Source organism: Eleutherodactylus coqui, chromosome 4 (genome assembly GCF_035609145.1).
Source record: "Eleutherodactylus coqui strain aEleCoq1 chromosome 4, aEleCoq1.hap1, whole genome shotgun sequence".
Lineage (NCBI taxonomy): Eukaryota > Metazoa > Chordata > Amphibia > Anura > Eleutherodactylidae > Eleutherodactylus > Eleutherodactylus coqui.
The window spans coordinates 143,931,214-143,956,253 of record NC_089840.1 but is presented as its reverse complement, the minus strand read 5'-3'; the positions used below and the strand labels follow the sequence as shown (position 1 = coordinate 143,956,253).

At 46.8% G+C, this 25,040-nt stretch overlaps 1 long non-coding RNA gene across 1 annotated transcript in view; it reads left to right on the top strand.

The window, feature by feature from the left end:
- Nucleotides 1–25,040, top strand: part of LOC136624750 (uncharacterized) — a 580,533-nt gene that overhangs the window by 255,325 nt on the left and 300,168 nt on the right. Inside the window, exon 2 of the long non-coding RNA XR_010792420.1 lies at nt 23,870–23,977. This is a non-coding gene — a long non-coding RNA (uncharacterized lncRNA). The remainder of the gene's footprint in view (nt 1–23,869; nt 23,978–25,040) is intronic.

Sequence of the window (25,040 nt, the reverse complement as noted above, 5' to 3'; positions counted from 1 at the left end):
TGTAACGCGAGGGTCACGAGAAAGGCATCCTAACATGAAGTCCACCATGTGTGCCAGGGTACCTGTACGCAACACATGGCTGTCCTCACTAGGAAGATCACTTTCAGGATCCTCCTCCTCCTCCTCCTCAGGCCATACACGCTAAAAGGATGACAGGCAAGCAGCATGGGTACCCTCAGCAGTGGGCCAGGCTGTCTCTTCCCCCTCCTCCTCATGCTCCTCCCCCTCCTCCTCCTCCTCAACGCACTGAGATATAGACATGAGGGTGCTCTGACTATCCAGCGACATACCGTCTTCCCCCGCCTCCATTTCCAAACGCAAAGCGTCTGCCTTTATGCTTTGCAGGGAACTTCTCAAGAGGCATAGCAGAGGAATGGTGACGCTAATGATTGCAGCATCGCTGTTCACCATCTGGGTAGACTCCTCAAAGTTTGCAAGGACCTGGCAGATGTCTGCCAACCAGGCCCACTCTTCTGTAAAGAATTTAGGAGGCTGACTCCCACTACGCCGCCCATGTTGGAGTTGGTATTCCACTATAGCTCTACGCTGCTCATAGAGCCTGGCCAACATGTGGAGCATAGAGTTCCACCGTGTGGGCACGTCGCACAGCAGTCGGTGCACTAGCAGATTAAACCGATGTTGCAGGGTCTGCCGGGTGGCAGCGTCCCAGTTGGACTTGCGGAAATGTGCGCTGAGCCGGCGCACCTTTCCGAGCAGGTCTGACAAGCATGGGTAGCTTTTCAGAAAGCGCTAAACCACCAAATTATAGACGTGGGCCAGGCATGGCACATGCGTGAGGCTGCCGAGCTGCAGAGCCGCCACCAGGTTACGGCCGTTGTCACACACGACCATGCCCGGTTGGAGGCTGAGCGGCGAAAGCCAGCGGTCGGTCTGCACTGTCAGACCCTGCAGCAGTTTGTGGGCCGTGGGCCTTTTCTCTCCTAAGCTGAGTAGTTTCAGCACGGCCTGCTGGTGCTTGCCCACCGCTGTGCTGCCACACCGCGGGACACCGACTGCTGGCGACGTGCTGCTGCTGCTGACACATCTTGATTGCGAGACAGAGGTTGCGTAGGAGGAGGAGGAGGGTGGTTTAGTGGAGGAAGCATACACCGCCGCAGATACCAGCACCGAGCTGGGGCCCGCAATTCTGGGGGTCGGTAGGACGTGAGCGGTCCCAGGCTCGGACTCGGTCCCAGCCTCCACTAAATTCACCCAATGTGCCGTCAGGGAGATATAGTGGCCCTGCCCGCCTGTGCTTGTCCACGTGTCCGTTGTTAAGTGGACCTTGGCAGTAACCGCGTTGGTGAGGGCGCGTACAATGTTGCGGGAGATGTGGTCGTGCAGGGCTGGGACGGCACATCGGGAAAAGTAGTGGCGACTGGGAACCGAGTAGCGCGGGGCCGCCGCCGCCATCATGTTTTTGAAAGCCTCCGTTTCCACAAGCCTATACGGCAGCATCTCCAGGCTGATCAATTTGGCTATGTGCACATTTAACGCTTGAGCGTGTGCGTGCGTGGCGGCGTACTTGCGCTTGCGCTCAAACAGTTGCGCTAGCGACGGCTGGATGGTCCGCTGAGAGACATTGCTGGATGGGGCCGAGGACAGCGGAGGTGAGGGGGTGGGTGCAGGCTAGGAGACGGTCGTGCCTGTGTCCTGAGAGGAGGGTTGGATCTCAGTGGCAGGTTGGGGCACAGGGGGAGAGGCAGTGGTGCAAACCGGAGGTGGTGAACGGCCTTCGTCCCACCCTGTGGGGTGCTTGGCCATCATATGCCTGCGCATGCTGGTGGTGGTGTGGCTGGTGGTGGTGGCTCCCCAGCTGATCTTGGCATGACAAACCTTGCATACCACAGTTCGTCGGTCGTCTGCACTCTCAATGAAAAACTGCCAGACCTTTGAGCACCTCAGCCTCTGCAGGGTGGCATGGCGCGAGCGGGCGCTTTGGGAAACAGTTGGTGGATTATTCGGTCTGGCCCTGCCTCTACCCCTAGCCACCACACTTCCTCTTCCAACCAGCCCTGCTGCTGCACTTGCCTCCCCCTCTGAAGACCTGTCCTCAGTAGGCTTAGCAAACCAGGTGGGGTCAGTCACCTCATCGTCCAGCTGCTCTTCCTCCGAATCCTCTGTGCGCTCCTCCCTCGGACTTACTGCAATTACTACTACCTGAGTGATAGACAACTGTGTTTCATCGTCATCGTCCTCCTCACCCACTGACAGCTCTTGAGACAGTTGCCGGAAGTCCCCAGCCTCATCCCCCGGACCCCGGGAACCTTCGAAAGGTTGGGCATCGGTCACGACAAACTCCTCCGGTGGGAGAGGAACCATTGCTGCCCATTCTGGGCAGTGGCCGGAGAACAGTTCCTGGGAGTCTGCCTGCTCCTCAGAATGTGTCATTTTCATGGAGTGAGGAGGCTGGGAGGAAGGAGGAGCAGCAGCCAGAGGATTCAGAGTTGCAGCAGTGGACGGCGTAGAAGTCTTGGTGGTCGATAGATTGCTGGATGCACTTTCTGCCATCCACGACAGGACCTGCTCACACTGCTCATTTTCTAATAAAGGTCTACCGCGTGGACCCATTAATTGTGAGATGAATCTGGGGACCCCTGAAACTTGCCTCTCTCCTAATCCAGCAGCAGTCAGCTGCGATACACCTGGATCAGGAGCTCGGCCTGTGCCCACACCCTGACTTGGGCCTCCGCGTCCTCGCCCGCGTCCATGTCCTCTACGCCTACCCCTACCCCTCAGCATGGTGTATTACGAGTAGAGCAGAAACAGAACACTGTAATTAAATGTGCCGCTTATTGGCCTGTGGTTGGAGGCTGACTTCGCTTACGGAGAGCGCACAGCAGAGCCAGGAAACAATTTTGCGCACGCCTGTAGTGAGACGTAGGTGCGTATCACTGAGCTAGTGGAATTTACAGGGCAGAAGCAGTCAAGTCGCCAAAGGGCAGTGGTACGCCTTAAGTATTTGGCTTCCCTTTTTTTAAATGGTGAGCTGAAACAGCAGTCAGATGCTGTATGCAGCGTATATTATGTTTACTGTTTCCCTCTGGCGCTATCACGGTGGTGATGTAACGGAGACAGCAGAGCCAGGAACAATTTTGCGCAAGCCTGTAGTGAGACGTAGGTGCGTAGGACTGAGCTAGTGGAATTCACAGCGCAGAAGCAGTCAAGTCGCCAAAGGGCAGTGGTACACCTTAAAGGGGTTGTCCCGCAAAAGCAAGTGGGGTTATACACTTCTGTATGGCCATATTAATGCACTTTGTAATGTACATCGTGCATTAATTATGAGCCATACAGAAGTTATCAGAAATTATTCACTTACCTGTTCCGTTGCTAGCGTCCTCGTCTCCATGGTGCCGTCTAATTTTCAGCGTCTAATCGCCCGATTAGACGCGCTTGCGCAGTCCGGTCGTCTTCTTTTCTGAATGGGGCCGCTCGTGCCGGAGAGCGGCTCCTGGTAGCTCCGCCCCGTCACGTGCCGATTCCAGCCAATCAGGAGGCTGGAATCGGCAATGGACCGCACAGAAGCCCTGCGGTCCACCGAGGAAGAAGATCCCGGCGGCCATCTTCAGCAGGTAAGTAAGAAGTCACTGGAGCGCGGGGATTCAGGTAAGCGCTGTGTGTTTTTTTTTTAAGTCCCTGCATCGGGTTTGTCTCGCGCCGAACGGGGGGGCTGTTGAAAAAAAAAAAAACCGTTTCGGCGCGGGACAACCCCTTTAAGTATTTGGCTTCCCTTTTTTTAAATGGTGAGCTGAAACAGCAGACAGATGCTGTATGCAGCGTATATTATGTTTACTGTTTCCCTCTGGCGCTATCACGGCGGTGATGTAACGGGCACAGCAGAGCCAGGAAACAATTTTGCGCAAGCCTGCTGTAATGCTTAGCTGCGTATTAATTAGGACTACTACCCCTAGCAGACACGCAGTACACTGAAGACGGTCACAGGCAGCCCAAATATAGTATTTTTCCCCAATTTTTTTGAAAAAGCCCACTGCCTATATAGACAGTATATCTCTTTCACCTTTCCCACTGTCCCTGCCTCACCAGTACTGCCCCTATACTGAGTAAAATGACTGCAGACTGAGGACGCAATGGTCTGCACGCCCGATATACAAAAAAAAAAAATTGTGCAACACTGCTAAAAGCAGCCTCAACAGTACTGCACACGGTCAGATGTGGCCCTAAGAAGGACCGTTGGGGGTTCTTCAAGCCTAAAATCACTCCTAACGCTCTCCCTATAGCAGCAGCATCAGCAGCACTTTCCCTGATCTCTGTCAGCATGCATGTGTGGGGAGCCGCGGGTGGGGCAGATTTTAATACTCCGGTGACACCTGATCTCCCCAGCCACTCACTGCAGGGGGGTGGTATAGGACTGGAATGTCACAGGAGGAAGTTGTAATGCCTTCCATGTCTTTCTATTGGCCAGAAAAGCGCGCTAATGTCTCAGAGATGAAAGTGAAAGTAACTCGAACATCGCGTGGTGCTCGTCTCGAGTAACGAGCATCTCGAACACCCTAATACTCGAACGAGCATCAAGCTCGGATGAGTACGCTCGCTCATCTCTAGTGACAACCCTTCAGATATTTGAAGACCGGTATTGCGATTCCTCTCAGCATTCTTTTTTGCAAGCTAAACATTCACAGATCCTTTAACCGTTCTTCATAGGACATGATTTGCAGACCGCTTACCATCTTGGTAACTCTTCTCTGAACTTGCTTCAGTTTGTCTATGTCTTTTTTTAAAGTGGGGTGCCCAGAACTGGACACAGTATTCCAGATGAGGTCTGACTAAGGAAGAGTAGAGAGAGATAATGACTAGAGATGAGCGAGCGTACTCGGAAAAGCACTACTCGCTCGAGTAATTTGCTTTATCCGAGTATCGCTGTGCTCGAGTCTGAAGATTTGGGTGTCGGCACGGAGCGGGGAGCTGCAGGGGAGAGCGGGGAGGAACGGAGGTAAGATCTTTCTCTCCCTCTCTCCCGCCCGCTCTCCCCTGCTCCCTGCTGCGACTCACCTGTCAGCCGCAGCAGCACCCGAATCTTCAGGGACGAGCACAGCGATACTCGGATAAAGCACATTACTCGAGCGAGTAGTGCTTTTCCGAGTACTCTCGCTCATCTCTAATAATGACCTCACGTGATCTAGACTCTGTGCTGCTGCTTAGCTCAATTCCTCCCATTCTCTATGTGCTTTTTTTAAATTTTTCTTGCCCAGATGTAGGGTTTTGCATTTCTCCTTGTTAAATACCATTCTGTTAGTCGCTGTCCACTGTGCGAGCTTTTCTAGATCTTTTTGAATACTCTCTCTCTCTCTCTTCCCTAGTGTTAGCTAGCTATCCCTCCTAGCTTTATGTCATCAGCAAATTTTATCAGTTTCCCATCAATTCCCTTCTCCATATCATTTATAAAAATGTCGAACACTGGGCCTAGGACAGAGCCTTGTGGTACCCCACTTGATACATTCTTCCACTTGGATGTGCAGCCATTTATGACCACTCTTTGAGTACGATCACTCAACCAGTTCTGAATCCACCTAACAGTTACCTTGTCATGCATAGTTTTTGGGACATGCTATTGGTATAATTTGTCAATTTTATACCAAGTGTGTGTGTATGTATGTATGTATGTATGTGTGTATATATATTATATACATGTATTATTCTAACTTATACACATTTGTTTTCAATCTTCATTACTATATTTTCTGATCAGTCATAACTAGAGATGAGCAAACTTTTGAAAAGTTCAGTTCAGCCGACTCCCTGAACTCGGTAAAAATGTTTGGTTCAGGCCAAACTAGTCCAACTCAAACCAAAAGTTTATAAAACCCTCTAAAATAAGTACTGAACATCTTCCGCTCATATGCTTTTTTGTTATGCACACAATATGGTGACATTAGTCACTAGCAGAGCTGTTTTAGATCTACTTAGACTTAGCATTCCTACACCAGAGCAGGCACCAAATGATTACATAATTTGCCCTGTGATCACTGGTTTTAAAAGAGTGCTATGCATGCAGAGGGAAAATGACAAAAATAAAATAGAAGAAATTTGTCTTTTGATTCAAACAATTAACTTCGGATTGATACAAATAGCAAATACTGCATGGTTGTCAGTGAGTTAAGTGGAAGATGGCGGCTATTTTAAGCCCTGTAAGCTAAGCTTATGGAGTCAAAGGAGGTGACACGCTGAGTCCTGGGATGTTAGTTTTATTCTTACCTCCCCTACCACTCCCTCTGTGTCAGCTCTCAAACCCACCACTAAACAGTTTTTAGCAGATTACTTAGTCAAGTGCATAGAATGAGCAGACTATTTAGCGTGTGCCTATGTAGTCTGCTCAATGCATTCAGTGGTGGATTTTAGAATTGACAGTGGGGGAACGATGGGTAAGGTAAGTATAAAACTTATGGCTTCTAACGCTATATAATCCTATCCTGTGAGATGGTTCCCAGCCGGACACCATGCGCAAGGCCATAATTGTCATGATTCCTAAAGCTGGAAAAGATCCTACAGATTGTGGTTCCTATCGCCCCATCTCACTTCTTAATAACGATGTTAAAATTTTGGCAAAAATACTGGCAACGCACATAAATTCCATTCTTAATTAGATTATATACGCTGACCAGTCTGGTTTCATGCCTGGCAAAAGTACAGGCATGAATCTGAGGCGGCTTTTTGACCATATGACATATGAACACTCTAACTGTGAGAAACGCACCCTGGTATTTATAGATCAGGCAAAGGCCTTTGACTCAGTAGAGTGGAAGTATTTGTGGGCAGTGATGCAATGGTTTGGATTTGGGCCAGCATGTATTAGGTGGGCAAAGATCCTATATAACTTCCCAGTAGCCAGTATGAAAACCAATGTCCATGTTTCTGCCCAGTTCCCCCTCGGTAGAGGCACATGACAAGGTGACCCCTGTCCCCTGCCCTGTTTGCCCTTGCTATAGAGTCCCTTGCGATTCGGCTCTGGACCTCACGAGTAATAAAGGGATTTAAGCTTGACAATTATGAAGAGCGCATAGCACTATATGCTGATGACACCCTCCTCTTTCTCCAGGATCCAGAGTCCTCTCTTGATTCTGCACTCGCCATTTTTGACAAATTGGGCCTTCATTCTGGTATTTGGGTCAATTGGGACAAAACTCACTTAATCGCAATAGACTCTGCGGCGGCTGAGCTCCCTTTGCCTGCCCACTGAGCTGGACAGCTCAGACAACCTATTTGGGTATAAGAGTGTTGGTGAGCGTTTTTACCTTCTTTGACCTTAATTTAGCTACCCTCCTGAAATGTGCTAAGTAAATGGCGATGCACTGGATCTCTCTCCCGCTCACTCTAGTTGGCAGAGTCAATTTGTTAAAGATGAAATTACTACCAAAATTTTTGCACATCCTGCATAACTCCCCTGTCCTGGTCTCAATCAGATTCAATTAGCCACGCTTCATGGGATTGTACTGCATATCCTGTGGAGAGGCTCCACCCCCAGGATTAACTTGGAGACCTTGTGCTTCCCGGTGAGCTGGGGAGGATTAGCTTTACCCCACTTCTACTACTACAACAGCTGGTGTAGGCTTGGTGGCTGACTTCATCTGATTACAATCCGGTGGTGGGACTGGAGTGCAGGGTGGTGGGCTCCACTCTGGGATTGAGGGTTCTGCTGATGCGTGGCCCCTCCCCCTACCTGCCCCCATACTGATAAAACTTAAGATATGGCACAAAGCCTTGCAGCTGACCCCCGTAGTGGAAGTCACGTGGTCCCCGCATACTCTTTTGTGGGATAATCCACACTTGCCACACCCACACCGCTTTAAAGTCTGCATTCTGGAGAGCTCATGGTGTTAATGTCCTATCTGACATAGTCAGTGAGGGCACCTTCTGCACTTTCCTTTAGTTGCAGATAATCTATGATCTGCCTGAGCATTCCTATTTCAGATACTACCAGCTACGACATGTGATCAGGGCTCAGTTTCAGGGCCTGTCCATACCACTGTCCCTGACTCGGTTGGAAGGCTTGGCACAGATGTGTAACCTAGTAAGACCATTGTCCAGTTTCTATTCCCACTTAGTGCAGTGTCTTGCCCCGTTGAGGGAGAGGGCCACCCAGAAGTGAGTCATTGACATTCCTGATCTGTTAGCGGGGAAAAATGAAGACATATTGGCGGGCTCTGCTCCTCCTTGGACTAGTGCTAGGGATAGGCTTATCCAGGTCAAGTTCCTACACCGTATATACTATAACCCCTCCAGGCTACATGTAATGGGTCTGCTCCCCATGGCGACCTGCCCTGATGTTAATTGCTGATGCAACTGTCATGGAATATAAAGTGTTACGTTTCAGAATGAAATAAGTGTATGTTTCTTACCTATTATTGGACTATTGACCCTCAAATAGAAGACTAAAACCTATGCTTTGTAGTGTTAGGAACTAGGATTTTAAGGTAAGAAGTCAACAGAGAAATTAAATAATGCTAAGCTATGTTAACAGAGAAGACACACAATTATTGAAGAACTATTGTCTAATGCAGCAGCAATATCCTGACTTAGGTAATTCTGTGTTTGAGACGGGCCTTGAGAGTTTTGAGAATATTTGGTAGATGTCAATAAGTCTTGTGATCAATAAGTATTTTCACCTTTGTAACAGTAAGCTACGTAACACTAATCTTTGTACCAGGCAAAGGATACGCCCATTCTTTCTGTATAAGAGTTGACAATGTGCACAATAAAGTTGAATTCATTGATTCTCACTGGAGGTGTCTTGACATAACATTGAGTGATTTCATGCTATTGATAGATAATGCTAGCAAAATCTCCTCATCACGGGCTTCCATATCTACCAATTTGGCACCTGGCAACGAGGTCATCAGATCGGTACCAGTGTGGTCCGATAACACAACCATCATGCACATGTTCTTGGACTGCGGTGTAATGCAAGACTACTGGGGGGACGTTCTTATATTTATAGAATCTCACCTGGGGGCCCCGAGGATCATGCACCCTGGGGTGTGCTTCTTTGGGCTTGTTGGAGACCAATCAGTGGCAGCGGCAACCCACACCTAATATAGGATACTGTTTTTCTATGCTAAAAAGGTGATTTTGTTGAATTGGAAGCACCCTGGTAGGCCGACCAGGAACGCATGGATCCAGATGGTGAACTCTGTGCTTCCAATGTATAAACTGACTTCTATGGCCAGGGGATGTCCCAAAAAGTTTAACAAAGTTTCGGGGGGCTCGGTGAACTGTCCTGCAGCTGCAGCGGAGATGCCTGTCTAGATACTGGGAATGGATATGGTGAGGGATACTCGCTTGAACCAATCTACTGTTTAAGCTAATTCTTTTTTCTTTAAGAGTTGCGCAGGGTTGTTGTTGCCTGAGTGGGGAGGGGGGGGGGGGTTCTTTATTTTTTTGTCTTGTCATGCTTTTCCTTTCTTTTTCTCCTGGTGTTTTGGGGCTCCGAGACTAGAAGCCTTCTTTGGTTTGGGTTTGTTCCATTATGGGTAATTGATAGATAAAAGTGAAAATGAACAGCCAAGTATTATGTTTTATGAGAAATGAACATGAATATGTGAGACATTCAGTGTTTTCACTTTTTTTTTCTCAGTTCTCATGTACTGTGATGTATCATTCTTTTTCATGTCTGCTGTTTCTGTATACTTGTCTATTTTGGCTAAATAAACGTTCCTTTAAAAAAAAAGAAAAAAAAAGTATAAAACTTACATCCCCAGACTCAGCATGTCAGCTACTTTCAGCTCATAAGCCTGGCTTTTACGGCTTAAAGGACCAGACAGGGTCTCATTAAGACAGACATAGAAACAGAATAAATGAAGAAAGAGTGCAGGAGGCTTCCATAGAGAATTATTTGTTGTTGAACTATTTGTTCTATGTGGTGAGTCACATAGTTGTACATCTCCCTGTATATGTGTTGAGTCACATAGTTGTACATCTCCCTGTATATGTGTTGAGTCACATAGTTATTAGAGATGAGCGAACATACTCGTTTAGGGCGATTTTGCAATCGAGCATCGCTTTTTTCGAGTAATTGACTACTCGAGCGAAAAGATTCGGGGGGCGCCGGGGGTGAGCGGGGGGTTCCACGCCGCCCCCCGAATCTTTTCGCTCGAGTAGTCAGTTACTCGAAAAAAGCGATGCTCGATTGCGAAATCACCCTAAACGAGTACGTTCGCTCATCTCTAATAGTTATACATCTCCCTGTATATGTGGTGAGTCACATAGTTTTCACAGTCTTAGTATTTTTGATATGTCTTCTTATCCTTTAACAATTACTGGGTTGAGTGTTAAGACGTCATTGTGGTCTGCACATCAGTATGAGAGTGTAATGAAATTGGATTTGGGTCTTTTCACTTGCAGAATAATATCTGAAATAATTGAGCCTTAATCAGCTTCAACCTCCAAACTTTAGAGAGATATTTGTTTTTTAATGGCTTCTTACCAGAACCAGGCCATTAACTCTGTTAAAATTAGATTCTTTTTTTCTTTTAATTAGAGGATTCTTAGCAAGCTATTAGAGAGAAATGTTGATACTATCACAAGCATTTTTTAACGTGGCTCCAAGTTGCCATCTGAGATACTGAGTTATTTCAGGCATGTTTTTTTCTCCACGATTACACTTTTTACCAGGGCAGTATATAGATATGTAAGAACTATACTACACGATATATTGTATTAAACTGCACAAAACTGTTCATATTGAGAATTTATACAATATATGTTACAGACCCACTGACTAGGTACCATATAAAAAAGCTAACAATAGAAAATCAATAGTCATATTTATGACAGCTGGGTACACACATCTGTTTGTTTTCTCCCTGCTAGCTGTCAGAAGTTAGTGGTGAAGGCGATAACATTGCTTTCAGGCAGGGCTCTTCCCTGCTAGAGGTCAGGATGAGGTTATCTCTTCCTTTGGTTTTTCATTCTTTTATTTGTGCACTTTGAGTCATGGTTTGCTCCTTGCATGAATGCAGCCTTGTGTTCATCCTGGAAGGGGTGCATTTTGCGTTCAGGGCAATTTCAACACTTGTTTTGACAAGTAGTGGCATCACAAGGCCCAGCTTGTAGGATATGTTCTCCAGGTCTCTTGCACCATGCCGCAGATCTTAGCACTTTCAATATCTACTTTCTTAGTAGTCAGGCATAATCAAAAACGAACTGACTTCAATGAGTTCAATTGCACCTGATGTTCGAACATGTTCGACCACATGTTGGACAAGGAGAGAATTCTGCTTTTGTAAGGTAAACACAAACTGGACTTATGGAAGATGACACTAACTGTAATACAGATTAGTGGCAGGTTTGGAGAGGATATTTGCTGACCAGTGGGAATTTTGGCTTTTATATTGAACATTAAGGTCATTGTGTCTGTCATTGTAAGGATTGTGGCTAGCATGGGCTGTATTATAAGTAGCATAGGGGGCTTTGTGAATAGCATAAAGTATAGCTGGCATAGAGGGCATTATGCCTGTCATGAAAATATTGTGGTTTGCATAGAGTGCATTGTGGCTGTCATGGGGGATATGTCTAGCATAAAAAAAATTGTGGCTGTCATAGAGGCAGGGTAGCTAGCATAAGAGATATTGTGACTATTGCAGGGGCAACCTGTATTTGTCTAGGTAGGTGCAGAATATTTCATAAACGTGATAAGCCAAAGATACCTGGGAAGCAAATGCTGAAGGGGCATGTCATAGATGAAAGAAGCCCTCATGCTGGTATCAGTCCATTACAGGTACAATTAAATCTCCACTGTGAGTCATTGGATTGAAGGGTTATTTACTCTTATACAGTCTGATCAGTACTGTTTTTACCTGTGAGGTACAATCCCGATTCCCAAAAAGTTGGGGTGCTGTGTAAAATGTAAACAAATTTAAAGAAAAAAAGAATGCAATGATTTGGTAATCTCCTATAACCATATTTTATTCACAGAAGAACATAGAATACAAATTAAAAGGTGAAAGTGAGATATTTTTCCATTTCATAAAAAAAAATTAACTCCTTTAGAAATTGATGGCAGCAACACAGTTGGAACAGGGCCGTGTCTACCATTGTGTAGCATCCTCTTTTCTTTTTATAACAGTCTGTAAATGTCTGGGAAGTGAGGACTCCTGTTGCTTAAGTTTTGGGAAAGAATGTTGTCCCTTTCTTGTCTGATACAGGATTCTAGCTACTCAACAATCTTAGGTCATCTTTGCTGGAATTCTCATTTCGTAATGCGCCAAATGTTTCCTATTAGTAAAAATTCCAGTCTTCAGGTGGCCAGTTCAGCACTCGGACTCTTCTTCTGTGAAGCCATGCTGTTGTGATGGGTGCAGTATGTGGTTTAGCATTGTCCTACTGAAATATTCAAGCTTTTTCCTGAAAGAGATGTTGTCTGGATGGAAGCATATGTTGTTCTAAAACCTCTATATACTGCTCAGCATTGATAGTGCCTTACAAGATGTGTAAGCTGCCCATACCATAGGCACTAATGCAATCCCATACCATCAGAGATGCAGGCTTTTTTAACTGTGTGTTGATAAACGTTGTAATCCGTCTACTCTTGAGTCCACAGAACAGTTTTCTATTTTGCCTTGGTCCATTTTAAAAGAACTTTGGCCCAGAGAAGACGCAGGAGTTTCTGGATTGTGTTGATATATGGTTTTCTTCTTTGCATGATACAGCTTTAACTTGCATTTATAAATTGTTAAGTGAACTATGTTCACAGACCGTGATTTTTGAAGTATTCCTGAGCCCACGCAGGGATTTGCATTAGAGAATCATGCTAGTTAATGCAGTGCTGCCTGAGGTCTTGTAGATCTCAAGCATCCAATATTGTCTGTCGGCCTTGTCCCTTGTGCACATGAATTTCTCCAGATTCTCTGAATATTTTCATGATACTTTGTACTATGGATTGTGGGATATTCAAAGTCTTCACAATTTTACGTTTAGGAACATTTTTCTGAAATTTTTAGATGCAGTTTTTCACAGATTACATAGTAAGGCCTCAGTCAGATGGGCATTTTTCTGTGTGCATGTTACTTGCTTTTATAATCCGCATCTATATAGAACCAATGCTTTTCAATGGCAGCGGTCACATGTCTGAATTTTACATGCACAAAAACGTCCATGATGCAAATTATAGGACACTGTATTTTTAAACGCGGCTAGCTCTGTTCTGTGTTCCCAAAGAATTTTCTCAAACACATGACTTGCTATTGCCTGCTATTGTGTTCTTTCCACCATACCCTGCACAAGGATGACCGTCTGAAAACCATATTCCCAGACCCTCCGCTTCTGTGTTACAGGCAACCTCCTAACTTGAGGAACTTTATAATCAGGAGTGCATTACCCTCTGACACACAAAAAGGAACTTATCCCTGTAATGTAAGGAGCTGTAAGACCTGCTCACATATACTGACTACGGACAGGATACGGATCCCCAACAAACAGCAGGACTATAAGATCCCAGGGACATTTACGTGTTCCTCGTCCAATGTTGTGTACCTGATCATGTGCAGTAAATGTACTGTTGGGGGTCTTTATGTTGGGGAGACAGGACAGAAACTGAAAGCCAGGATGAGATCTCATCGCCACACGATTGAACACAGAAAAAGAGAATTACCTGTGGCCGAACACTTCTCTAACCATGGACATGACATAGGAGATATGAGAGTTTTGATATTGAAGGGTGGTTTCAAGTCACAAAACCACAGAAGAATTTGGGAATATAAATTGATAACAACCTTTGACACGCTGAATACTGGGTTAAATTATTCCCCAGGATTTATGCGTGAATGGGAAGTGTGAGATATTTATTGCACAGATAAGTACCCCATCAACAGTAATTCAGGGACCATAAACTTTCACTCCCTTATCAGTGCTTAGCTAAAAATATTTGTGTATCTCTTGTAGAAAGTCAAGCCTGATGACCTTCCCCCCTCCAACAGTAATTTAGGGACCATAAAACTTTCACTCCGCTATCAGTGCCTAGACAAAAAAAGTTTGTTTGCTGTTGCAGAATTCCTTTTAAGTGCGAACCAATCACATCCATATCTGTGCCTTGTCATAAGTATGTATGTTATAAGTGTGTATAAATATGCATGCCTCTTCAGATCCAATCCATTAGCCTGAAGAAGTATCCCTGCGTTGGTACGAAAGCTCGCTATTATTATATCATGTATTTTTGTTAGCCATTAAAAGGTATCATATCTACAAGACTACGTCGTTTCTCTTACTGAGAACAATCACATTGTGTTCTTTCGAGCATGCCGCACTGTACTCTGATCATCTGAACAAGGGTATAGGCTTCTGTGTGAAAATGAAATCAGTAGCAAATGCTGACGATGTTGTCCTTTATTGGGGTTAATGTGTAACTTCTGGGCAAAGGGGTCATGTGAATGGAGGCATTTAAGAAGGTTTGCATTGTCTGCGGCCCTCCTGGTGAAGGTTCACAGACGTACGCGGTTTTTTTTTCGTTACCAAACCCTTTTTCATTTAGGTCACCTTCTCTGGCCTAAAATCTAGATTGCTTGTTTTTCTTGATGGAATTTTCAATGTCGCCACCTGAATGTTGCAATTGTCTGTAATTATTTTGGACCTTGATACATGTGGGTTTCACACCTGCTGAGTACGCTTCCCTTTGTTAAAGCATATGTAAATCTGGCTTCCATTCACCCAAAGATACGACCTTTGAGTTTTTTATAACTGTTTTCGATTAATTAGGGGTGTATGTTCCCTGCCTCTATGCGTCCTCTATAAAAGTTTCCTTGTTGCATGGTTGAAGTACGGCTGACATTTATACAAAAAATCTAAATGGACAAACTAGAGATGCTCCGCGCTGTGGAGAGTCGCCCCATGTTGTGGGATATGCTCTGTAGCGCCTATAAGATTCGAGGACTGAAAATCCTGCTGTGGGAGGAGGTAGCCCAAGTGAAATATAGACTGTAAGGCCTTAGTCACACGGGCGTTTTTTGCCGCGATTTACGGATCGCATGACGGATGCGCATCCGTAAATCGCGTGACCGGGGCCGAAAAATTACCCGAAAAAACTGCTCCTAGGCGCGTTTCAATAGAAATGGGCCAGAGCTGTCCAGTGCATTGAATTCAATGGAGCCGGCAATACAGCCGGCTCAATTGAAAACAATGCGCTGCGGGCGATCTCACGATGAATTGTCGGGAAGGGCTTAAATATATAAGCCCTTCCCTGCAATTTATCCAGAAATGTGTAAAAATAAAAAATATATATATACTCACCTTGTCCCGGCAGACGGAGTTCAGCGCGGCCGGCCGGCAGTTCTCCTGAACTGCTCTCTGTAGTATTCAGCAGCCGGGGATTTAAAATCCCCGCCTGCTGAATGAACTGCCTCTGATTGGTTACAGCCTGATCAATCAGAGGCAGCTCTCACTCACATCCATTCATGAATTCATGAATGGGTGTGAGTGAGAGCTGCCCCTGATTGGTCCCTGCGCTGAGCCAATCAGAGGCAGCTCTCACTCACCCATTCATGAATTGATGAATGAGTGTGAGTGAGAGCTGCCTCTGATTGGTCAGGCTGTGACCAATCAGAGGCAGTTCATTCAGCAGGCGGGGATTTTAAATCCCCAGCTGCTGTATACAACAGAGAGCAGTTCAGGAGAACTGCCGGCCGGCCGAGCTGAACTCCGTCTGCCGGGACAAGGTGAGTATATATATATTTTTTATTTTTACACATTTCTGGATGAATTGCAGGGAAGGGCTTATATATTTAAGCCCTTCCCGACAATTCATCCCGCGCACGCCGGCAGCCCATTGCTTTCAATGGAGCCGGCTGTATTGCCGGCTCCATTGAATTCAATGGGCAAACATCATTCTTCTCTGCCACAGCTGTTACAGCTGTGGCAGAGGAGAATGATTTGTCTACTATATGTTCTCAATGGGGTCGGCGCTGCTGCCGCCGGCCCCATTGAGCGCATATAGAGGAGAGAACAGGAATCGCAGATCGCAGATAGGTGCGATCTGCGATTTCTGTTCTATAATTTATCGGACAAGCGCATAAAAAGCGCTCATGTGTCCGATACCATTGCAAAGCAAAGGTTTTATAAAACCGCCAGGCGCATGCGCAAATCACGCGAAAAAACGCCCGTCTGACTAAGCCCTAATGGCGCGCTTTCAACAACAATATCCAGCAACAAAAGAGTGAGTGGAATTTATTTATTTGTTTTTGCACCCTGCTCACACTATGTTATTGCTTTTGCCAAACCACGTTCTGTCCCAATTATCGCTCCAACACCCCCAAATTGCTTAGAAATATCTGTAATGAGTCTGTGTTTTTCACCCTGTGTACGTGAACTATGGCTGCCGTGTATGTGCCTTTATGATATTTATGTAGTTTGACCTACTGGCCCTAAAAACTTGAATGCCATTGCCTTATACGATGGCCCCTTTGCTGTGACTTTATTTTGTGTCCTGATATTGTACATGTTCTTTTTTTCCCCCCTTTCTTATTTTTATAGTGCGTTGACATTTGTTTGATTACTTTGTTTTGTGTTTGTAATATCCATTAGTAGTTTGAGAAGCTATGACATTGTGGCGCTCCATACGCGATACATTTCGCAAGTACCTCCAAAAACAACGAGAGCATGGCTCATGGGCGCGGTCCTACAAATTTGCGGACCAATTACATTTTCTGCGGCCCATTATGGACCTTCCCCTGTAAGTAGAAATGAATATCGCAGTAGAGCCCACCAGTAGGTGATGTAAAAAAAAGCACTTTGTACACATGCCTTGTAATTTTTTTCATTTTGGATGTTTTTAATTCACTACCAATGTGTATAAACCACTCCTGTGAACACACTTAAAAGCAACTCACTGTGTGTGTGTGTGTGTGTGTGTGGGGGGGGGGTTAATATGACTGTGGGTGGGGGTTAATATGACTGTGGGGGGGTTTATATTACTGACGGGGATAATATTATTACTGAGGGGGGTTAATATTACTGAGGAGGATAATATTATTGCGGAGGGGGATAATTTTGCTGTGGGGTTATTACTACTGAGGCGGTTAATATTATTACTGTGTTGGTCGCTATTACTACTGGGGCCACTGTGGGGGTTGCTATTTCTAATTTGGCCACTGTGGGGGTCATTATTACTACTGCGAACACTATAGGGGTCACTATTACTACTGCAACCACTATAGGGGTCATTATTAGGGCTTGTTCACAAGGGCGTAATCGTATTTCAGTCGCACAAATACGCTGTGTATTTGCGCGATCGAAAATCGCTTATGTCTGCATATCTGGGCATACAAAAAAGAGCGCAGATGGGCAGACTGAAATGGTGGGAAAATATGCAGTGAATACACAGGTTTTCTGCGCATTCACCACATATTTGCGCAGCCTATTCACTTCAATGGCCTATTGGGGTGCGTAGTATGCAACAAAATAGGTCATGCTGAGTGAAAATATACATCATATGAATGAACTCATTGAAATCAATGGCTTCTATTCACTTCATATTATGTACGCAAATACGCTTGTGTGAACAGGCCCTTACTATACTGTATTACAATTCGCCCTTTGAAGGTCACCATAAGCCTGATGTGGCCCTTGGTGAAAATGAGTTTGACACCCCTACCTTAGGGCTTTCCCTGGGCATCGACGATCACAGCAGCCCCATCATCTGTCATATTGAGCATGCTGTATTGCAATATTTGAAATTCCGGACAGATGATGATTGGGCTGATTCTTTTTTGGTAGCTTAATTGCCACGCGCTTGTGGCATCTGCCCAGAGGCTACAAAGGAGAGTGAGGGTTGCCGTGGAGACAGTGCTGGATGCCGCCCTTGAAGACCGGCCAGTGATGGAGGTGTTCAGGTTTTTAGACCACTGGCGTCTCTACAGCAGAGGGAGGCACCCCTATAAGGAGATCTATCAAAGTTGGCTCCAATATCCAACGACCAGGGCCCCTAGATATTACCAACAGCATTCTGTCTGGCAAGCTGCTCACGGGGATCATTTCCCCCCTATTGCAGAGGAGTACGGATTTGAGCTTCCCTGATCATGGCCGTACGTCGAGGGGAGACGCAGGGAGGCAGACTTCTCCCTCTCAAGTCCGTACCGCTAAGCCTGCCTCTCAAACATAGGGTTCTGAGGGCAGCCCCACCCACCCCAGGGCAGCCCCACCCACCCCCTCTCCTGCAGCCTTCAGCCTTCCACAGTGAAGCTGATTTGTTGGCCAGAGAGGTGTGCAGCCATTTTGGCCCCAGAGGTTTTTCTGGTGGGCAGAATGACTGTTTGAGGTGCCCTGCTGTTCCCCTTTGCCACTCAAGGGATGATATGCCCTCACGCCCTCTTGGCCCACCTTGGCCTCACCCGAAGTAGAGTTGGAGGCTGATGTGCTACAAAAGCCAGCTTTACCACCCTCTTTGGCTCCCATCAGGTGCCATGGCTGGCCACCCAGGGCAGAAAGGGCTTTGGGGAAAAGGGCCATGAAATCCTCCAGAAGTGGGACATAAGATATTGTGTTCTGTTTTTTTTGTTTTTTTCATTAAAATCTTAATTATGTTAATGATCTATCTTCTTCTAAATTTTGTCTTGTGGCAGGCTCCTTACTAAGCCTTTTTTGTGTGTAATAAAAATGCATTTTTGATTTGACGTGTTGTATTGTGTTTAGCTCAGGGCTGTAATCTACAGGGCTTTTTTTAAGGCCATGTCCCATTTGGCTATATTTTGGAGGGGACCAAAAAGTGAGGGCACCATGGTTAACACATACCTACAGTTAGTATGTTAGGGGTAACAAGCAAGCATTAAAATGTTTGCTTTCAAACATCACACAACATTTGCTTACTGCGACACTGTCACCGAAGGAACAAAAGGTTTCAATAAAGATTTATGAAAGACCCTGTGAACCCTCCATGTAGCTGGCAAGTCCAGTTCATAGGCGAGAGGATTTACTACACGTGTGACAACGAAGGACCCCACGTAACATGGCACCAGCTTCAAAGACGGGACCTTTAATTTGAGATTTTTAGGAGACAGGTATACCTATAAAATCTACCGATAACTGCGACCACGGGCGCAAAGGTACCGGTAACGGTCTCAGAGGCCCCTCCGGAGGACGCAGCCGACTTTTATTGCGTGCACAGACAGAGCATCCCTTAACAAATTCATGGATCTCCTGAGCCATGCCTGGCCACCAGAAGTGCCTAGAACAAAGATCCAGAGTCCCCTGTACTCCTGGATGGCCTGCAAAAACCGAAGAGTGAGATTCTTCAATGACTGAGACGTATGGTCTCTGACACAAACCATCTGCCCTTTGGCACCCCAGAAGAAGCGTCCTGCTGACAGTTCTGTAGTTGAGGGATGAGGTTAGTTTCTACAGCTGCCACCACCACCCCAGGTGCCAAGATATTCTCAGGAGTAACTGTCTCACTTTCCGGAGACCTGAAACTCCGTGACAGGGCATCCACCTTCACATTCTTTTCTCCCAGGATATAAGTCACGACGAAATTAAACCTGGCGAAAAACAACGCTCACCTGGCTTGACGAGGGGTGAGTCTTTTAGCATTGGCGAGATATACCAAGTTTTTGTGATCGGTATACACGGTAATGGGGTGCCTAGCTCCCTCAAGATGGTGTTGCCACTCTTGAAGGGCGCATTTGATCGCCAGTAACTCACGATAACCCACGTCATAGTTACGTTCTGCCGAGCTAAACTTCCGTGAAAAGAACGCACATGGGCAATACCCGGATCTCCCACTGACTTCCTAAGACAACACAGCTCCTGCTCCTACCTCAGACGCATCTACCTCAACGAAAAATGGTCGCCGCGCATCCGGCTGGACTAACACTGGGGCAGTAGTAAATGCTCTTTTCAGATGAATAAAAGCCTCTGGGGCCTCAGGCAACAATCTTACCAAGTCGGCCCCTTTCTTACTAAGATCGGTCAAGGGTTGAGAAATAACTGAGTAATTCTTAATGAACTTTCGGTAAAAATTTGCGAAACCCAAAAACCACTGGAGAGCCTCAGGGCTCCCACCCACTGGTGTTTTTTTCTCCACTGCGATGCGATTCTAAAGTTAAAGTCTCGCATCACAGTGCGAGAAAAACGCAGGCAGATATCCCAAAGTCACTGGGATATCGCTGTGACATCACCAGTCTTTTCAATGGGGCCAGCGGCAGGAGCGCTAGCCCCATTGAATGGATATGGAAAATGCTGCTGACTTCTGCCACAGCTGTGACAGCTGTCACAGCTGTCACAGCTGTGGCAGAAGTCAGCGGCATGCTATCTCTTTGCTTTCAATGGGATCGACACTGCTGCCGATCCCATTGAAAGCAGTGGTTTCTGACAAGCCCTGCAGAATGATTATCGGAGAAGGGCTTGAAATATAAGCCCTTCCCCGATAATCATAAAAAAGTGGTTAAAAAAATAATAAGTTACTCACCTCTTCTGCTGTCAGCCACGTCCTCCGGCTGGCTCCCCGGCACTGCTACTGAGCTCTTTCAGCAGACGGGGATTTAAAAATCTCCGCCTCCTGAAAGGGCTGTGCAGTTTGGCTGAGGGCTCAGCCAATAGCAGCTACTGCTTAGCTATTGGCTGAGCGCGCAGCCAATGGCAGATAGCTCTTAGCTATTCATTCATGAATTATATTTCAAGCCCTTCTCCGATAATCATTCTGCAGGGCTTGTCAGAAACCACTGCTTTCAATGGGATCGGCAGCAGTGCCGATCCCATTGAAAGCAATGGGATAGCATGCCGCTGACTTCTGCCACAGCTGTGACAGCTGTCACAGCAGTGACAGATGGTTCATTCATCCCCGCGGAGATGAAGGAAACTCCTGCCACAGCTGTGACAGCTGTGGCAGAAGTCCGCGGCATTCTCCATATCTTTTCAATGGGGCTAGCGCTGCTGCCGCTGGCCCCATTGAAATGACTGTCGCAGCGATATCGCTGCGATTTCTCGCACTGCTCTGCAAGAGTTTTCACTTACTCTCGCAGCGCAGTGGAGAAAAAAATGCTAGTGGGTGGGAGCCCATATGGTTTTCTGATCTGACCCATTGAGAGATTGCTGCTACTTTATCAGACTCAATCTGAATCTCCGTGGGTGAAATCACATAACCCAGGATAGATACTTGTTTGATACCAAATATACATTTTTCCAACTTGACAAACAGTTGGTACTCGCGCAAACGGGTCAGAACCAACTTCAAGTGCCGCACATGTGAATCCCAGTCTGGGACATATACCAGAATGTCATCAAGATATTTGACCAAAAATACCCCCAGGAAGTCATGGAAGGCCGCGTTCATAAATCCCTGGAACACAGCGGGGGTGTTACAAAGTCCGAAGGGCATGACCAGACATTCAAAATGTCCTAACGGGGTGTTAAACGCGGTCTTCCATTCATCTCCTTCTCAAATGCAAATTAAATTGTAAGCCCCCTTAAGTCCAGTTTGGAAAGCCAGTGGGCCCCTACCACCTGACTCGACTCAACAAGTCCAGAATCAGAGGCAAGGAGCACTGGTTCTTCACTATAATTTTATTCAGAGCCCGATAATCCACACAAGGTCTCAATGTCCCATCCTTCGTCTCCACCAAGAAGAGACCTGCCACGGCAGGGGACCTTGACGGCCAGATATGTTGTTTGGCCAGAGGCTCTGAGATATAGGACTTAAGGGCTTCGTGCTCACGCCCCGGCAAATTGAAAATGGCTCCCTTAGGGATGGGACTGTTGAGAATCAAATCAATACCACAGTCCCACTCCCTATGGGGAGGCAAAGTCTCAGGCAGTTTCTTGGAGAATCCGTCCTGAAAATCAGACAAATACTCTGGGACAAGCACGGTATCTGCTGAGCACAGGGATATAGTAGTTAAGTGATTATGACATGATGACCCCCAATGTGTCAATTCCTGGGTGGACCAATCAAATTGGGGGTTGTGCAGTGCCAACCAGGGCATACCAAGCACCACATCAACAGACATCCTTTCCATAACCAGGAAGGACAGATTCTAAGAATGGAGAACACCCACAGTGCACTGTAGAATGGGGGTCCTCCATTGGACAACACCTGCGGACAGAGGAGTTGAATCAATACTGGTAAAGTGTATGGGGGACTTTAGTGTGGAGAATTCGGTTATCAGGGGTCTGACAAAATTTAAATTAATCAGATTGGTGGCAGCACTCAAATCAATAAAGGCTTGACCAGACCCAATAAAATCCCGGAAGCCAACCCGACAAGGCACCAACAACTTAGGGAGTACCTGTGATCCTAGGCGATCCTCCTGACAATTTTCCGCCGGTTCAGACTGATGTTGCCTTTGCTTCTGTGGACAGGTTGCAACCCGATGTCTGGCTTCCCCACAGTAGAGGCAAAGACAGTGAGTCATCTGGAACCCTTGCGGTTCCTTGGGACTTACCTGGTCCACTTCCATAGGCTCGGTTCCAGGAGTTGGCATGGGAGGAGCGGGTCTGTAAGACTCCCTAGTTTACAGGCTTGTCGTTCCTTTTGTCTAGATCTCAGCCTCCAGTCAGCTTTTACTGCCAATTCCATCACCTCACTAAGTGTTGCGGGAGCCGGATGGGATATAAGTAGATCCTTGACAGCATCAGAACGGCCCAACAAAAACACATCTTGAGGGCACTATCGTTCCAGGAGGTTTCACCGGCATACTGTCTAATCTTAGAGCAATAGTCTTCAGCACATTGCTGCCCCTGATGTAACGCCATGAGATGAGATACTGCTAACCCCGCCTGGTCCGGCTCATTAAAAATACCTCCTAGTTCCCGAAAATACCTCCTAGTTCCCGACTGCAGGCAAGCCGAACTCTCGGATAAGGAGTAGGCCCATGTCTGGGGGGGACGCCGCAGTAGGGACATAATCAATCCCACCTTCTGGGACTCTGAACAGAAGGATTCGGGCCGTATCCGGAAATATAGTCTACATGCCTGCTGAAAAACAAAAAACTTACTTCTCTCCCTGAAAAACACCTCAGGGAGAGGACACTTAGGCTCAGGGCTGAAAGGTTCGGCAGAAACATGCACATACTGCCGCTGCTCCTGGGCCACCATACAACCGAACAGGTCTTGGATTATGCCCACTAAACCCTGCAACTGACTTGCGAGGTTACTCACGGCCTCCATTGGAGAGAAAAAACAAACCCCGCTGGGCAATTTTAAGGGCCAGTTATTATGTTACGGTATTCTACCCGATGATACGCCAGCCCGGGTTGCCCTAGAACTTACCCGCAACACCTGTCCCTGCCTACTTGCCTCCACTCCTGGCTAACCCCAGGCGGGCAACTGGGCGGCAGTCCCTACACTCACTAGGGACAGAGAGGGAGGACTGGCGTACCAAGATGGAGCAGGGTAGAATACCGACAGGGAGGGCAGATGAACTAACCCAACAGAAAATAACCACAGACTGAGGCAGTTGGGGTGACCTAGCAGAACTAGCAAACAAGCTGACAAACAGGAGACTGACAGAGGCAGGATGCAAGCACGCTGACAGAAACCAATAACTGGCAGTGAATGCATCTCACTGCCAGCCTTATGAACAAAAGCCTCCGCCCAGGGGCGGAGAGAGGGAGGCGCTACCTCCCAGCAGGATCTAATATACAGGAGCTCGTGCACGGATCCGCAATCACTGGTGCGCGGCGCTGCCCGGACCTACGAGCACGCGCACCACGCCATCCAGCCACCCGCGCCCCCGGCAGCCGGACAGCAAGCCGGGGGGACACGCCCCGACCACAGGACCCAGCGCCCAGCCACTCTGGGAGGTCTCGCAGCCGCCGCATGGTAACATGTGTCCGTTGTTCATGGGATATTTCAAGGCCTTCCTTGAACATGTAATTACAACCATGCTGCTCTTGTGTGAATTGTGGCTAATTTTGTGTTCACTTTAATGTCCCAACAGAAGAGTCACAAAGTCACAGAGTGGAATCTGCCCAGGCCGGCCCCTCAACACCGCGGCTGGCCCACCAGGCCTGACCTGCACCACAAGCCACTCTGGAGGAACCACCCGGTAAGTGTTAAAGACTGCACACTAATAATAAAAACTTACTGGCGTGTTTAATAAATTATACATTTTTCCAAGATTGTCAAGCAATGCCTTCCTCTCCTTGTCAGCAAAAGAGCCCCCGCCAGTGATCTGCTATCAGCAGAGGGTTCCCCTGTCAGGCTGACTCCTCTGAGTTCCCAACAGCATCTGGTAGAGGGGGATTGCTACACACTGGTTACAAATGGGGCCTGAACAAATAGCCATCTAGGATAACAGTAGAAAAGGCAGCCAAAAGTCTCCTTGAATATTTGGCAGTCACAATGCTGCACACAGTTGAATTAATAAACGTGGTTTTCACCCACAGTGGCAGAGCAAGGCATACATGCCTTCTCTGATGTTTCCTGCCTAGCCTAAATCAAATAATATTAGCGACTGAAACAAATGTGTATTTGTTGTGTTGTTAGGCCTTCTTAGCAATTATTTATTTATTTTTTTGTTGTTGTTTGGACTCACAGCATGGTGAGATGTTCCCCCTGAGGAGAGGGTGGCCTGGTTCTTCCACGAGAGCCGTCTGTGTCACCTGCAGATCGGTGTGCTGCAGAGCCTAGACAGACTCCGGGAGCACCTGGCCAACCTTCATCAGTGGGGAGTACAACACTTTCCGACGATGGAGAAGAGGTGGCGCCACTGACCTCCACCTCCCCACAGTCCCCGTCCATTGCCTGTGGATCTTACAATGACCCATTGAATTATGCTTGTGGGGGTGCAGAAAGGGCCCTGTGTTGCCATCGTTCAGGCTGGTCCATTATCTGCAAACATAAGCTGGGTTTCGTGCCGTCCCAGAAGAGGGAAATTTGTTTTTAGTGAGATATGTGAGCCATGTTGGCTCTTTATTTATACGCACAAGTTTTATAAAGATTTTTATATAAAATAAAACTAACATAATACCTCATGTTGTCATTTATTTATTACAATATTTTAAGATTCCACATAACAGGACCCTTTTTTCTAAACATAGGGAAATCTTTCTTTCAGATGTCACAGGTAAAATGATTGCTGCAAAACACATCAGGTGAAGTACACATAT